The sequence below is a fragment of the Vitis vinifera genome, chromosome 7 (genome assembly GCF_030704535.1).
Source record: "Vitis vinifera cultivar Pinot Noir 40024 chromosome 7, ASM3070453v1".
Lineage (NCBI taxonomy): Eukaryota > Viridiplantae > Streptophyta > Magnoliopsida > Vitales > Vitaceae > Vitis > Vitis vinifera.
In genome coordinates this window covers 5,758,445-5,773,755 of record NC_081811.1, presented here as the reverse complement: position 1 = coordinate 5,773,755, position 15,311 = coordinate 5,758,445, and positions in this window count along the sequence as shown.

Genomic DNA, 15,311 nt, shown 5'->3' with positions numbered 1-15,311 from the left:
CTATCATGAGGTTTCTCAACGTTGTTTTTAACTGTCATAGCACTTGTTTTTCTTCTGAGTGTCCAGCCACACAATGCTGCTAGGGGTCCTGTCCCTCCTTCTGGCCCCAGTTCATATGGGAAAATCCCGTTGGAAAGCCCTGCTTGCAACAACCCGCCTCCATCTCCTGCAAGACCACATGCCACCACTCCGGTTGTCAAGGCTACCATGCACAAATGACATTTTTACAAGCCATCAGCTCCAAGTATACATAGTTTAAGGTCGCATTTTTCATCTGAATAAACTGATTTGCAGGTCATTTTGGCTTTGGTATCTGTATTTTATTTTTCATCTTTTGATGAAGTTTGTGCAAAACAAATAACATAGACAGGTTCTATGCGTTTCTTTGTATTACTTTCGCTCTTTATGATGATATAAAAAAAAAATTAAAAAAGAAAGTTGAATCATGAATAAATTTTTGCTTCTTGTTGTTGTGATAATCATTGATCTTTGGCAGGACTATAACTCAACAGTCTATTAATCAGTGATTTACTTTATTGGAAAGTAGAATATATATATCACCATAGAGTGGATTTGCTCTAATAAGACAAGCATTTTGGACACTATGCATAGTAGGTTTTTCAATGAAAATGCTGACCATCCCACTGATAAGACATTTTCAGTATTAGGTTTTTCAATCAAATCTCGTAGCATGCATGTACCTTTCCAGGAGTAGCATTTTTGCATATCTAACAATCCCTCCCCCAACGCCGGGTTCCAATATCATTGCATACCTAACAATCTCTTTCCCAACATGGTGCTCTTGCAACTCAAACCCATGACCCATTTAATAATTACATTGATTAAACTGATTATAATTTAAAACTATTTAACTCATATTTCACTCATTTTGAATTTATTTTTAAATAAAAACGTCAATTAAATCATAAACATGTTTAATCAAGACATTGATCATATAGACTTATACAAAACCTAATTAAATAGAATGACTTAATTATTAAATGAGTTACTTTTGTTATTTATTTAATAATTAGATAGTATTTAGGTTTATGTTTTTATTAGTGTAAAGTTTGGGTAATATTACTATCAATAATCATGCCTTTGCTCTGCTTCTAACTTAAGTCTTACATGAAACGTATTCCAAACCAACCCTTTAACAATTAAACATTCATAAGTGACATCATATTGTCCTCGTATTGTTTGTTTCAAAAGAGGAATTTGTCTCATAAAATTTTCTACCATGTTTTTTCTATATGTTATCCAATGTCGCTTCATTTCTAAACGTATCCCCCAGCGGCAAGGGGACGGAAAGCGAAAATTTCAGGCATTTCAGAGGTTGAGACTCAAAATTAAGACCCGTCATTTTCTCCTCTGCCTTTTGGGTTAATATGTCTAGCCTCCCAACATGGTGCTCTAATTAATATCATATGTTAGAATCAAAGACTTAATTAACCATAAAACAATTAGCTATCGATAAATCAAGTTAATCTTGATGTCAATCATAGTTATCGTCAGGCTTAACTTTAACGGTAGGGTTGATTTCAATGGTATTGGTCTCTAGAAGAATATAAAAATCTATAACCCAATTTTTAGATCAAGAGGTCAGCGTTGATTTCAATGGAGTGGTCTAGGGAGCAGCGGATATTACTTTGGAAGCAGTTTTCTGTTGCTATGCTCTCTTATTTATTTGACTTCCAAAAATCAACGGAAGGTTTCAAAGGTAATTTCATTCTCAATATGTGACCCGAAACACATAGGAATTTGGTCTGGTTTCTTGGCTTGTGAGAACGGAAACGGGTAGACTGAAGGCCTTGAATTCCACAGGAGCACAAACTTTGAACCGTAATTCGATGCCTTCTTTTGGCAACCAGACGAAGCCATTTTCAAAGGAGAAAACCTCCACGTTCCATCTCCATGCATATAGGTCAATCTAACCCTTACTCTTCTTACTAGATGAAAACTCGTTATATTATCAAATTCCTCAATTCAAGTAAACACGTTCCTATCGTGCCTCAATTCAGGTAATTCAAGGACAGTTTCTCCTTTATGACCGTTCAATTTCCAGTCATCTCGTGGTAAAACCTAGTAGTCAAGAATCCAAACCCTTCAAACAAATCAAACAATGAAAAATCAAAGTGATACCATTGGATATGCATGCATATAAATAACGAATAACACCATCTCCTCTACATATGCATATCATCCACATATCAAATCGATTACATCTCCTAGCCTGTTTGCCTCACCACCAAGACTATCATGAGGTTTCTCAACGTTGTTTTTACTGTCATAGCTCTTGTTTTTCTTCTGAGTGTCCAGCCACACAATGCTGCTAGGGTTCAGCAAAGGGGTCCTGTCTCTCCTTCTGGCCCAAATCCATGTGGGAAAACCCCCGTTGGAGGCCCTTCTTGCAAACACCCGCCTGCATCTCCTGCAAGAGCACATGCCACCGCTCCGGCTGTCAAGGCTACCATGCACAAGTGACATTTTTACAGGCCATCAGCTCCAAGTATTCATAGTTTAGTGTCGTGTTTGTCATCTGAATAAACTGATTTGCAGGTCATTTTGGCTTTAGTATCTGTATTTTATTTTTCATCTTTTGATGAAGTTTGTGTTCAATGAATAACATGGACGAGTTCGCGTTTCTGTGTATTACTTTGGCTCTTGATTTGTTCTGTAACCATTTGAAGTTTGTACGCTTCATGATACAAAAATAAAAAGAAGAAAATTAATTGAATGATGAACAAATTTTTGCTTGTTTCTTTTCTGATGATCATTGATCTTTTAAACTTCTAAAAATATTTTTTTTCCTTCATTGACTATGCTCTCTTATTTATTTGACTTCCAAAAATCAACGGAAGGTTTCAAAGGTAATTTCATTCTCAATATGTGACCCGAAACAGATAGGAAGAAAACGGAGAGTGAGGGTTGGATGCATAGAAGACTTGATTCGAACCCAATTCTAAAACTTTCTTTAACATAGTTCAAGTAAAGATACATGGAGTCATAGATGACCGCTGTTATTGCACAAAAATATGGTTTGAAATTTGACATCAACTTCTGTAATAATTCATCTTCCTGACTTCCTTTTTGCCTTAAAATTTGGTCTCTCCTGACTTGTTTAAGACTAATATTAGATGGATTTTATTTTCTTCTTTGATTATTTATTTATTTATTTTAATCAAGTGAGTTTTGATCAGCCTAGGGAAACAAACATTGAGGTGGTATATGCGACATGGTATATATTTGTGCCATCATTTGAAAATACAGATACTGATAATTGTCTCTTGGCTTGTGGCCATGCAAACGGTGTTGCATGTGGAATGGATCATTTTCATAGGAGAAAACCTCCACGTTCCATCTCCATGCATATGGGTCAATCTAACCCTTACTCTTCTTACTAGATGAAAACTCATTATATTATCAAATTCTGATCCCTGAAAACTCTGGCGTGTCTGTAATTTTAAGAAAATTTTATGGCAAGTCATCAATTTCCAATTGCATCAATTAATAATTAATAATGGTTTTGGCAGATTGCTTGAACCTTGAACCCACACCTACCTTAATATTTTCAAATTGATATTTTTCCTATCAAAGTCAAACCTTAACTAATTCAAAGTTTGCCATTATTAACTGGAACCCTAAGTTGGGTACACGTTTGACCAACTCAAGTTGCAATCCTACTCACATATGCATGAAATTGTTCAAATATTATTTGATTTGCAAACTATTTCGCAACACTTATTATTTAAGTTGACTTTAAGTTAAATTATTTTTAAATCGTTAACTTCAAACTTATTACTTAATTTATACTTTAAGTATTAAGGTTGTTGGGTGAAGTTAACCCAACATTTTTGCTAAATCATCAAATTGACACATTATTCTCATTAATTTCAACCAATGTTTTAGAACCGGACCGATGATTGAATTGGAAAAGTTACGGATTCACTGGTCGGACTGCGGTCGAACCAATAAGGTCATAAATAATAATTTATATATTATATAAAATTTTAAATAATTATAAAAAATTAAAATTATATACAATTAAAAGTTTTAATAATATTTCATTTTTATATTTGACATATCAAATAAAATGATGAAGAGAAATATAAATATATTAATATTTTAAATTTTATTAAATAGAACATATATAATATTTAAATATCATTTTTTCATGGAGCAACATTGTTGCATACCTAATAATCCCTCCTCCAACATGAGGCTTTTGCAACTCCAACCTTAAAACATAGCTCCAATACCACTTGTTAGAATAAAAAACTTAACCATCTCATCTTAAAACCAATTAACTATCAGTGATATTAAGTTAATTCTCTTTATGTGGCTTGATGTCATTCATTCATATTCATCCTAAGACTTATAGTAGTGACTAACAATCTCCGATCTTACATACTCATCCCAAAATCAGAAGCATTATTACATACCTAATAAATATGTTTTTTCCTTTTTCGTCATTTTTGTTTCTCATGGTGTTAGGACATTTTTATAGTATTGACAATTTTATTCCTTTACATTATGGCTTAGAAATCTTTTTAAATAATAACTTACTCTCTGTTGAAGATTCAAGGCTATTGTGTGTTCAACTAGGTAGTCACAAATAAGTTTGAAAGATTTTGTTAATGGCAAATTATTTTTTTTGGAAGTTTTAAAATTGAGTTAAAATGTCTTCATTAATTTTTTGCAACTTTGCAATTTTATTTTTAATTAATTTTTAGAAAGTTAGATTTTTTTTTTTTAAGAAGATTCTTTTTTTAATACATTTTTGAAAGTTGATATTTTATTTTTAGTTAATTTTTAGAAAGTTGATTAGTTTATTTTTTTTTAAAAAAAAATAAATTCTTTTGTTAATTAATTTTTGGAAAGTTTATATCTTACTTTTTAAGAAAATTTTGTTTCTAACTCTCTAGGGTCTTAGGCATATATATACTCTACCTAAATATGTTTTTGGGTTGGACACTTTGAGAATCAACCAACTTGCCCTATTATTCCCAATTTCTGAAGAAAGGATTTACAAGATTGAATTTTAGGTTTTGTTATAAGGATTAGTATTCCCTCAGAAGCTTAGAGGAATCCACTGAAGTATTAGAGGCACTATATCACATATGTGAATCAAAATATAGGTGCTTGATTCATGCCCAATTGGTGTCTCAGCTGATTCGTGTCCAGCTGGTGCTCCTTGATTGAGGGAGTAATCAACAAAATTTATAACCTATTACACCATATACTAGGGTAGCAAAGACAAAGCTACTATAGCATAGTGGCTCTAGGATCGTTCACTGGGATGGGTTTTCACTTCACAAATGATATTAATTCAAAGCTGAATTGGTGCCTTTTCATTTCAAGGTTAGCTTTAAAAGAAAACATAAAGATGTTTGAAAGAAAAAGGTTTGGTTTTAAACTAACCAAAAATAGTAACTGATTTTACTTACAAAGAAAAATGTTTCTTGGAGTTTCAAATCACTAGGCTCAGATTCCTCATACAAAAAGGGAGAGTTCCGGTCACTTGTTTCTTTTCCTCGCATTAGAGAATTAACATATAGTTAATTCTCTAACCGGTGTTGTACAGATGCTTCCCATTAATGAGTTCAAACATTAAATCCCTCTCACTAATGCATCTTGCAATGACTCATACCTCTCACCTAGCACTTGCCATTCAAGGTGATCTTTAACCTTGGATTACCCGTCAAAAGCTCGCAAGAGATAACTAATGGATGTCTCCTTGGAGTCCAAAAGCTTACCAAGTGTTGGCAATTCTAGAAAATCCTACCTTCAAGTCACCTCCCAGAGGCTCGCAAAGGGTAAACTAGTGCATTTCCATGGTTGGAAATCACTTGCCTTACCAAGTGTTGGCCCAGGTGACTCTAAGGTGTTTTAAGTTAACTAAAAAGATAAAAACCATTAACGGTCACACTTTCTCTTCATTAAAAACTAAAACAACAAAACTTCCAAATTATGCATGTGGAAACTTACCCGGCTTTCCTTACTCCAAGAGACAAAAAGCTTAGCCTCTCATCCTCTATGGAAAAATCCTCAGAGTTTGGTTGGCTAGAAAATGAAAATGAAGGAGAAGACAAGAATATATATGAAAAACAGAGCAAGTGCTCTGTTCCTTGATTCTATATATGATATATCTATATTTTACATACTTCCCCGAGCGTCCTTTGAGAGTGTTTACAAGAGAGTTTATATAGGAAGGTAATTTACCCTTCCTTGGATACTTCCTAGCTAAGGAATTACATGAGTGGCTGAATACAAGGAGAAAATGGAAATTTATACAAAAATATCTGAAGAAAAGATCTAAAAGAGTCGGTGCAAAAATATCGGGAAGCTCCAGGAACATTTCGCAGGTGAAAACGAGGTCTGCGAGATTTCGCAGACACTCAAGAGGGCTGCGAAATATTTTCGCAACAACAAGTTAAACTCGCAGGGCTGTGAAATTGGCTTCCACCTTGAGGTTCTCAGCGTTCCAGCTTGCGGCATGTATCGGGTAGCTTCAGGAGGAATTCCATAGCACTGTACAAAAAGGCTGCGAAATTCTCGCAACAAAAGGCTGATTTCGCAACACTTTGGAATGATCTTCTTGCAATGGTTGTAACTCCTTCGTTTGAACTTTGAATCGTGCACCGTTTGAAGCATTGGATTCTTGACTTCCTGAGCTTTGAAATGGTATATAGAATGTAGAAAATGGACTTCGGTAAGTGCTCCAAAAGTGCAAAAGAATACTGCAGCTAGCTTTCCTCTGTTTTCTTCACTCTGTTTTTCCTCTCTCCTTGCTTCTCTCCTTGCATACTTTGAACGACTTTGGCAAAGGGCTATGGAGCTCCAAAGCTTGGTTCTTCATGAATTTGAGCTCTTCATTGCTTTGCCATGGATTCCAAATAACTCTCCTCAATCTTGGATTGTTTTGGTGATCAAATTACTAACAAAAACACCAAAACTTACACAATTTGATTAAAAATGATTGCAAGGGTCCTTAACATGTTAATTGAGTTAAAAGGCAATAACTACTACTCAAAAGTGTTTAAAAGAGTTAATTATAAGCTATGAAATTACACTTTTTGAGTAGTAATCACTCCCCCCAACCGACATATTGCTAGTCCCTTAGCAATGAAGGAGAGAAAAACTAAGCAAACATAATAATATACATAAAAGAGATCATGCAAATCACTCCAAAAAATGATATGAGTGGCATGATGGACATCCATGGATCAATAAAGATGTAAAACTCAACCTATAATAAGAGTTGTCAAAGCATTCACTTGATCATAGAGTACAAAGAATGGATATTATGCAAGTTTAAGCATCAAAAGAATTTCCACTCTCAAAAGATCCAAATCAAATTCTTCCACTAAAAGCTAAGTGTTAATGTGATTAGCTTCCGAGTATAGTATGGATAACTATCATCTCCCCCCAACCTAAGTCTTTCTTTAAGCTTAGCAAAATTAACCATCTCTTGATAGGCTAGGAACGCACCTCTTATTCACAATTCTTTTTACTTACTAAACTTAACCAATTCACCCATGTAACAAGCAGAGGATCGGTGACTCCCGACCAATAAAGGCTTAGGGCACCAGGCTTTAAAGGCTTTCGCCACCCCTTCGGACCATGCTCAGGTTTCAAGGCAAGCAAAAAAGTTTATTCTATTTTTTTTTTCTTTATTTATTTATTTATTTATTTTTTTTCAAAGACTCATTGGTCTTTATGAGGTGTCCCAACACTATTAAAGAAAGGTTAAAGGTGTCAAATTATGATTTCTCAAGCTTAGAGGGTGAGATAGTTTCACATCTTATAACCGGAATCTAATGTATGTGTGTGCGAATAGCTTAAGGTGGAAAAGATAAGTTTGCATGCAATGAGAGTTTCAACAATTCATCAACTTTTAGAAGAGCATAATACAAACTCTAAGACTCATGTAATCAAGTTGAAACTCGACTTCTCTCATTTAATTTTGAGAGTTAATCCTTAATATCCATGGAGTTTAAAGCAAAAATTTTAAAATGTAAACAAAAAGTAACTAAATTACCAAAATAACTTAGCATTATTAACAATACTTACTTCCTCAACTCTCCCCCCAACCAAGCTGAACATTGTCCTCAATGTGACAAAAGCGATTGAAAAATAGGGAGGAAGTGGTACCTCATGAGTGACATGGAGTCTGAGTCGTATAGGAGAAACCACATGTTTCAAAGAAAACATAAGAGTTAGTGAGTAGAGGAAATAGAAAAATGCCAAGTTTAAACAAAAATGATGTCTATGTATGATGTATCATCAGTAATACATCCAATCCTAGAATGTAAGACATCAAAACATGGAATTATCTATACTAATATAATATGCAAAGACAAAAAATAAAAAGATGATCAAGTAGTGGTAAGGTCCTGTGGAGCTGATGTATCTATGGTGGCCTCTTGAGTGGGTTGGATCAGGACTTTGGCCTCTGTTCTGGTAGTCTCCTTAGGTGGCATAGTCTCCCCAACTAGAGCTCTCAGCTGGTAGCTATGGGATTTGATGGTTTAAGGAGGTTAAAAATGGAGTGAGAGGCTTGGTGTGTGTGATCCCAGGGTGTATGGGGCTCTCTTCTTCAGATGCAAAAAAAAGATTGTGGGGCTCTGTTGGCATTTTAGCAACTTCCTTTGGCTTTGCAAGGTATTTTTGCAAACCTTCCTCCATTTCGCAAGTCAATTTCGCAATTTGAAGGTCATTTCTAAGCTTGGAGGTGATTTCATAGCCATTTCAAAGCTTGGAGATCATTTTGCAGCCATTTCAAAGCTCAAAAGTGATTTCGCAGCCCAAAATTGATTTCGTAGCTCATTTCGTAGCTCAAAAGTGATTTCGCAACCGCGAAATTCTCACTCAGCTTTGTGCACTTGTCTTCAAACGGCTATAACTTCTTCATTTCACCTCCAAATCGCATACCGTATGAATCGCTGGATTCCTGACTTCCCAACCTTTGAAACGAGATATCGTATGCATAATTTGTGCTTCAGGAAGTGCTTCAAAAATGTGTTCAACAGTAGTGAAATGGAGGTGCGACATTTCCGTTCATGGTTTGCACAGTCATCTTCAAACGGCCATAAATTTTCTGTTTCAAATCCAAATCGAGCACCGTTTGAAGCTATGGACTCCTGACTTCCCAATCTTTCCAATGAGATATTGCATGCATAATTTGAACTTCGGGAAGTAATCGAAATGTGTCAAAAATTTTCCAAAATGGGGTGCGGCTTTGAAATTGGGATTTTTCATGTTTTGGGATTTCGCAGCCATTTCGCAGCTGCGAAATGAGGGTCACTGTGCTGCGAAATGGCACTCGTGTGCCAAAAGTGGGTTTCGCAACCGCGAAATCCTCTGCGGAATGGAGCTTTCCCTGCGAAAATGGGATCTTTCATGCTTTGGAGCTTCGCAGTCGTTTCGCAGCTGCGAAATGGGAGTTCCTGTGCTGCGAAGTGGCACTCGTGTGCCAAAAGTGGTTTTCGCAGCTGCGAAAATTTTCGCAGAGAGGGTCTTGAGGCTGCGAACTGGTTTCGCAGCAAAGTGCCGATTTCGCAGAGGCTGCGAAATTTCGCAGACCCCTGTTTTTCCCCTGTTTTCGCTCCGTTTGACTCCGATTTTGCTCCGATTTTTTTTTTCTTCAATTTCTTTGCAATTCCTCTTGATTTTGATCATCCAAAAACCTATATTACATCAAAACAAATTAGAATTAAAGCATTGAAATCAAAATTAAAGCATTGAATCAAAATTAAAACAAGAAATTAACAAAGCAAAAAGATATGGACTAGCTAATCTTTAGAAAGACTAAGTCCATCAAAAAATTTGATCTTGATTTAGCTTGCCCGGATCCCATATAAAGTTTGCATCTCTCAATTGAGACTTGGTTTGTATGATTTTCCCATACAAAGCTTGGAGAAAAGGTGGAGGCATGTGTTTCTTCATCAATTCTTCCTTGATGACTATCCTCTGTGGTTCTCTTTGTACATTAACATCATAGCCATCTTTCTCTATGCTTTTCCCCTTTTTCTTTCCTTTGATTTCCTCCCTCTTTTCTTTCTCTGTTTCACTCTCTACCTTATGCTCTAGCTTGCATGTGGGCAGATCAACCTCTTTACCACTCCTTAGAGTGATCACTTCTTCAATTTCCTTCACCATTGAAGATTCTCCCTCTTGAGCCTCCATTTCATGGATACTCATGGAATTTTGATAAGGTTGAGAAGGAGAGTTTTCTTTCTCTTGCATTGTGTTGAGGTTGGCTAACCTTGAGATTGAATCTTGGAGAATATCTAACTTTTGGGCCATATCATTTTGCATTTCATCCATCCTTTTATTCAAAGTACTCTCCACTCTGTCAATTCTTTGATTGATTTGAGCATTGATGGCTTCTTGGTTTCCAACAAAATCTTCCACGACCTTGCAAAGATTCACCATAGCTTGTTCAAGGTTTGAGGCTTGTTGTGGTGATTGAGCAGGTTGTTGATACTGAGGTGGCTGTGGTTTCCAAGAGAAATTTGGATGGTCCCTCCAATTGGAATTGTAGGTGTTGCAATCACCAAACATTTCCCTCTCGGCTGGAATGGTAGGACACTCATCCACCAAATGCTCATAAGATAGACAAATGGCACAAGGCATAGCTTGCAATGGTGTCTGAGAGATGGCTTGCACTGGTTGCATATTCATCATTTCTAGCTTTTCCAATCTCCTTTCCATAGCTGCAATCTTTGTCTTCATGTCTATGTCGTCATTCAAAATATACATCTCACCCTTAGCATTAGGTTGAGACGTCATTCTTCCCTTATCTCTAGCATTTGGTTCACCCCATTCTCTTGAGACTTCAGCCATATAACTCATGAAGTTCATGGATTCCTCTACTATGGTATTCAATATGGCATGCACAACTAGCAATTTGTGAATTAAAAACAGAGAACACAAAAGAAAACAAAAGAAAAACAATTCAAAGAAAGAAAATTAAGGTAAACTAAAAACTAAATAAAAGGTATACTAAAATATGAACAATAAAGAAATAACAAGAGTTAGTAAAAGGAAAACAAAAGTCACCAAACTTGTGATGAAGATCACAAGTACTCTAGAAAGGTGATATCAATGTAAAGTGGCACCATCCCCGGCAACGGCGCCATTTGATTCGTCCCTAGCAGCGGCAGTGGCAATGGCACCATTTGATTCGGGGTTCGATCCCCGGCAACGGCGCCATTTGATTCGTGCCCAATTGGTGTCTCAGCTGATTCGTGTCCAGCTGGTGCTCCTTGATTGAGGGAGTAATCAACAAAATTTATAACCTATTACACCATATACTAGGGTAGCAAAGACAAAGCTACTATAGCATAGTGGCTCTAGGATCGTTCACTGGGATGGGTTTTCACTTCACAAATGATATTAATTCAAAGCTGAATTGGTGCCTTTTCATTTCAAGGTTAGCTTTAAAAGAAAACATAAAGATGTTTGAAAGAAAAAGGTTTGGTTTTAAACTAACCAAAAATAGTAACTGATTTTACTTACAAAGAAAAATGTTTCTTGGAGTTTCAAATCACTAGGCTCAGATTCCTCATACAAAAAGGGAGAGTTCCGGTCACTTGTTTCTTTTCCTCGCATTAGAGAATTAACATATAGTTAATTCTCTAACCGGTGTTGTACAGATGCTTCCCATTAATGGGTTCAAACATTAAATCCCTCTCACTGATGCATCTTGCAATGACTCATACCTCTCACCTAGCACTTGCCATTCAAGGTGATCTTTAACCTTGGATTACCCGTCAAAAGCTCGCAAGAGATAACTAATGGATGTCTCCTTGGAGTCCAAAAGCTTACCAAGTGTTGGCAATTCTAGAAAATCCTACATTCAAGTCACCTCCCAGAGGCTCGCAAGGGGTAAACTAGTGCATTTCCATGGTTGGAAATCACTTGCCTTACCAAGTGTTGGCCCAGGTGACTCTAAGGTGTTTTAAGTTAACTAAAAAGATAAAAACCATTAACGGTCACACTTTCTCTTCATTAAAAACTAAAACAACAAAACTTCCAAATTATGCATGTGGAAACTTACCCGGCTTTCCTTACTCCAAGAGACAAAAAGCTTAGCCTCTCATCCTCTGTGGAAAAATCCTCAGAGTTTGGTTGGCTAGAAAATGAAAATGAAGGAGAAGACAAGAATATATATGAAAAACAGAGCAAGTGCTCTGTTCCTTGATTCTATATATGATATATCTATATTTTACATACTTCCCCGAGCGTCCTTTGAGAGTGTTTACAAGAGAGTTTATATAGGAAGGTAATTTACCCTTCCTTAGATACTTCCTAGCTAAGGAATTACATGAGTGGCTGAATACAAGGAGAAAATGGAAATTTATACAAAAATATCTAAAGAAAAGATCTAAAAGAGTCGGTGCAAAAATATCGGGAAGCTCCAGGAACATTTCGCAGGTGAAAACGAGGTCTGCGAGATTTCGCAGACACTCAAGAGGGCTGCGAAATATTTTCGCAACAACAAGTTAAACTCGCAGGGCTGTGAAATTGGCTTCCACCTTGAGGTTCTCAGCGTTCCAGCTTGCGGCATGTATCGGGTAGCTTCAGGAGGAATTCCATAGCACTATACAAAAAGGCTGCGAAATTCTCGCAACAAAAGGTTGATTTCGCAACACTTTGGAGTGATCTTCTTACAATGGCTGTAACTCCTTCGTTTGAACTCCGAATCGTGCACCGTTTGAAGCATTGGATTCTTGACTTCCTGAGCTTTGAAATGGTATATAGAATGTAGAAAATGGACTTCGGGAAGTACTCCAAAAGTGCAAAAGAAGACTACAGCTAGCTTTCCTCTGTTTTCTTCACTCTGTTTTTCCTCTCTCCTTGCTTCTCTCCTTGCATACTTTGAACGACTTTGGCAAAGGGCTATGGAGCTCCAAAGCTTGGTTCTTCATGAATTTGAGCTCTTCATTGCTTTGCCATGGATTCCAAATAACTCTCCTCAATCTTGGATTGTTTTGGTGATCAAATTACTAACAAAAACACCAAAACTTACACAATTTGATTAGAAATGATTGCAAGGGTCCTTAACATGTTAATTGAGTTAAAAGGCAATAACTACTACTCAAAAGTGTTTAAAAGAGTTAATTATAAGCTATGAAATTACACTTTTTGAGTAGTAATCAGTGCTAAAGAGCAAGTCTTTAGAGTAAAATGGTCAAGTAAATTTGTGTACTTAATTTAATCTCAAATAGTGAATTGTAAATTATAGGTCTTAACCCCATGGTTTTTTATCATCGTAATTAATGTGAGGGTTTTCCACGTAAAAAATTATTGTGTACCTTGATCTTTGATTACTTTGAGTATAGATCATGTATCTTGATATTCATCATTGGTGCATAAATTAACAATTTAATATTTTGAACTTTACTGATAATTTAACATGCATGTTAGTAGACCTAATTTTATATGCTATGAATTTCACCCTTGGTTAAAGTATATACAAGGACCAAAGTATCAGCTGAGACAAGTACAACTCAGCCAAGTCCTATCCGCCTTAGTCAAGCCTACTACGAAATTGATATTTGAGTTTGACTCAAAGATGGTCTAGATCCATTCAAAATGAGAAACAGCCTAGAACTTGAGCCTTGAGGAGAATCAATCACAAATGGTTTTATTCTCATTCACCTAATTGCAAAGAAAGGCAAAAAAATACGATTGATTGAGAAGAAGAGAACGGAGAGGATGGTTTTACCCTCATTCACCTAGTTGGAAAAAAAATGGGTTTGAAAGAGAAGAAAAGGATGGGAAGGATGGTTTTATTCACATTCATCCTATTGCAAAGAAAGAAAGAAAAAAAAGTTTTGAAATATAAGAAGAGGACGGAGAGGATGAAGAAATGGAACTTAGGTAATGAGGTAATGGATTTACCCATGGGTGTTAGGGTATTTATAAAAATAGGTAATGAATATAGTGGTATTTATACCATGGGTAATGAATATAATGAAATAAATAGAAATGTAAATATAAATTATAAAAATTTAATTTAATTATATTTTAAATAAATTATTAACTTTTTTTTTAATACAATTAAATAAGATGTATAAATTGAATTTTATTAGATAACATATTACTAAAATAATAATAATTACTTCTATCAATATTAACAAGTGAAAAATTTTATGATTAATTAAATTTAATATGAAGATATTAAATTAAAAGAACTTTTAATATTAAAAAATAATAAACATATTTTTATGTTTATTTAAATAATATTAAATATAATTAAACTTGAAACTTTATAAAAATTATATTAATTATATACATTTTGCCTGTCATCATCTGATACCGATCAGAGTGCCTCAAGACCTCCTAAGTTAATGACCAAGACTATGACTTTAAAAGATAGGTATATACATATATTGAGAACCCATCACTTGATCAACCCAATTAACACTTTTATCACGTACCTTTGGGGAAAAAGGGACTTGTGCTCTTGATTTGTGTTGTAACGTGTAACCATGTGAAGTTTGTACACTTCGTGATGATATAAAAAAATAAAAAAATAAAAAGAAATTTGAATCATGAACAAATTTTTGCTTCTTGTTGTTGTGCTGATCATTGATCTTTTGTAGGGCTAAAACTCAGCAGTCTATTAATCAGTGATTTACTTTATTGGAAAAGTAGAATAGATCAACATAGAATGGATTGCCCTGTAATTGAACTTTTCAAAAAATCCGGGCCACCCAACTGATAAGAATAGTAGGTTTTTCAATCAAAATCCTAACCATCTCATTGATAAGACATTTTGAAGACTACAAGTATTAGGTTTTTCAATCAAATTTTATAGCATGCATGTCCTTTTTTTTCATTTCTAACTCTCTAGAGTCTTAGGTGTATATATAACCTACCTAAATATGTTTTTGGATTGGAGACTTTGAGAATCAACCAACTTGCCCTATTATTCCCAATTTCTCAAGAAATAATTTATAGGATTGAATTTTAGGTTGTTAGAAGGATCTCTATTCCCTCAGAAGCTAAGAAAAATCTATTGAAGCATTGGAGGTACTACATCGCATATGTGAATTGTAGATTAGAGGTCTTAAGCCCTATGGATTTTTATCTCCACAATTAATGTGGGAGTTTTCCACATAAAAAATTATTGTGTACATTGTTCTTTAATTACTTTGAGTATAGATGATGTATCTTGATATTCATCATTGGTGCATAAATTAACAATTTAATATTTTTTAACTTTCTTGATAATTTAACATGCATGTTGGTAGACCTAGTTTTACGTGTTATGAACTTCAGCCTCGATTAAGGTATAT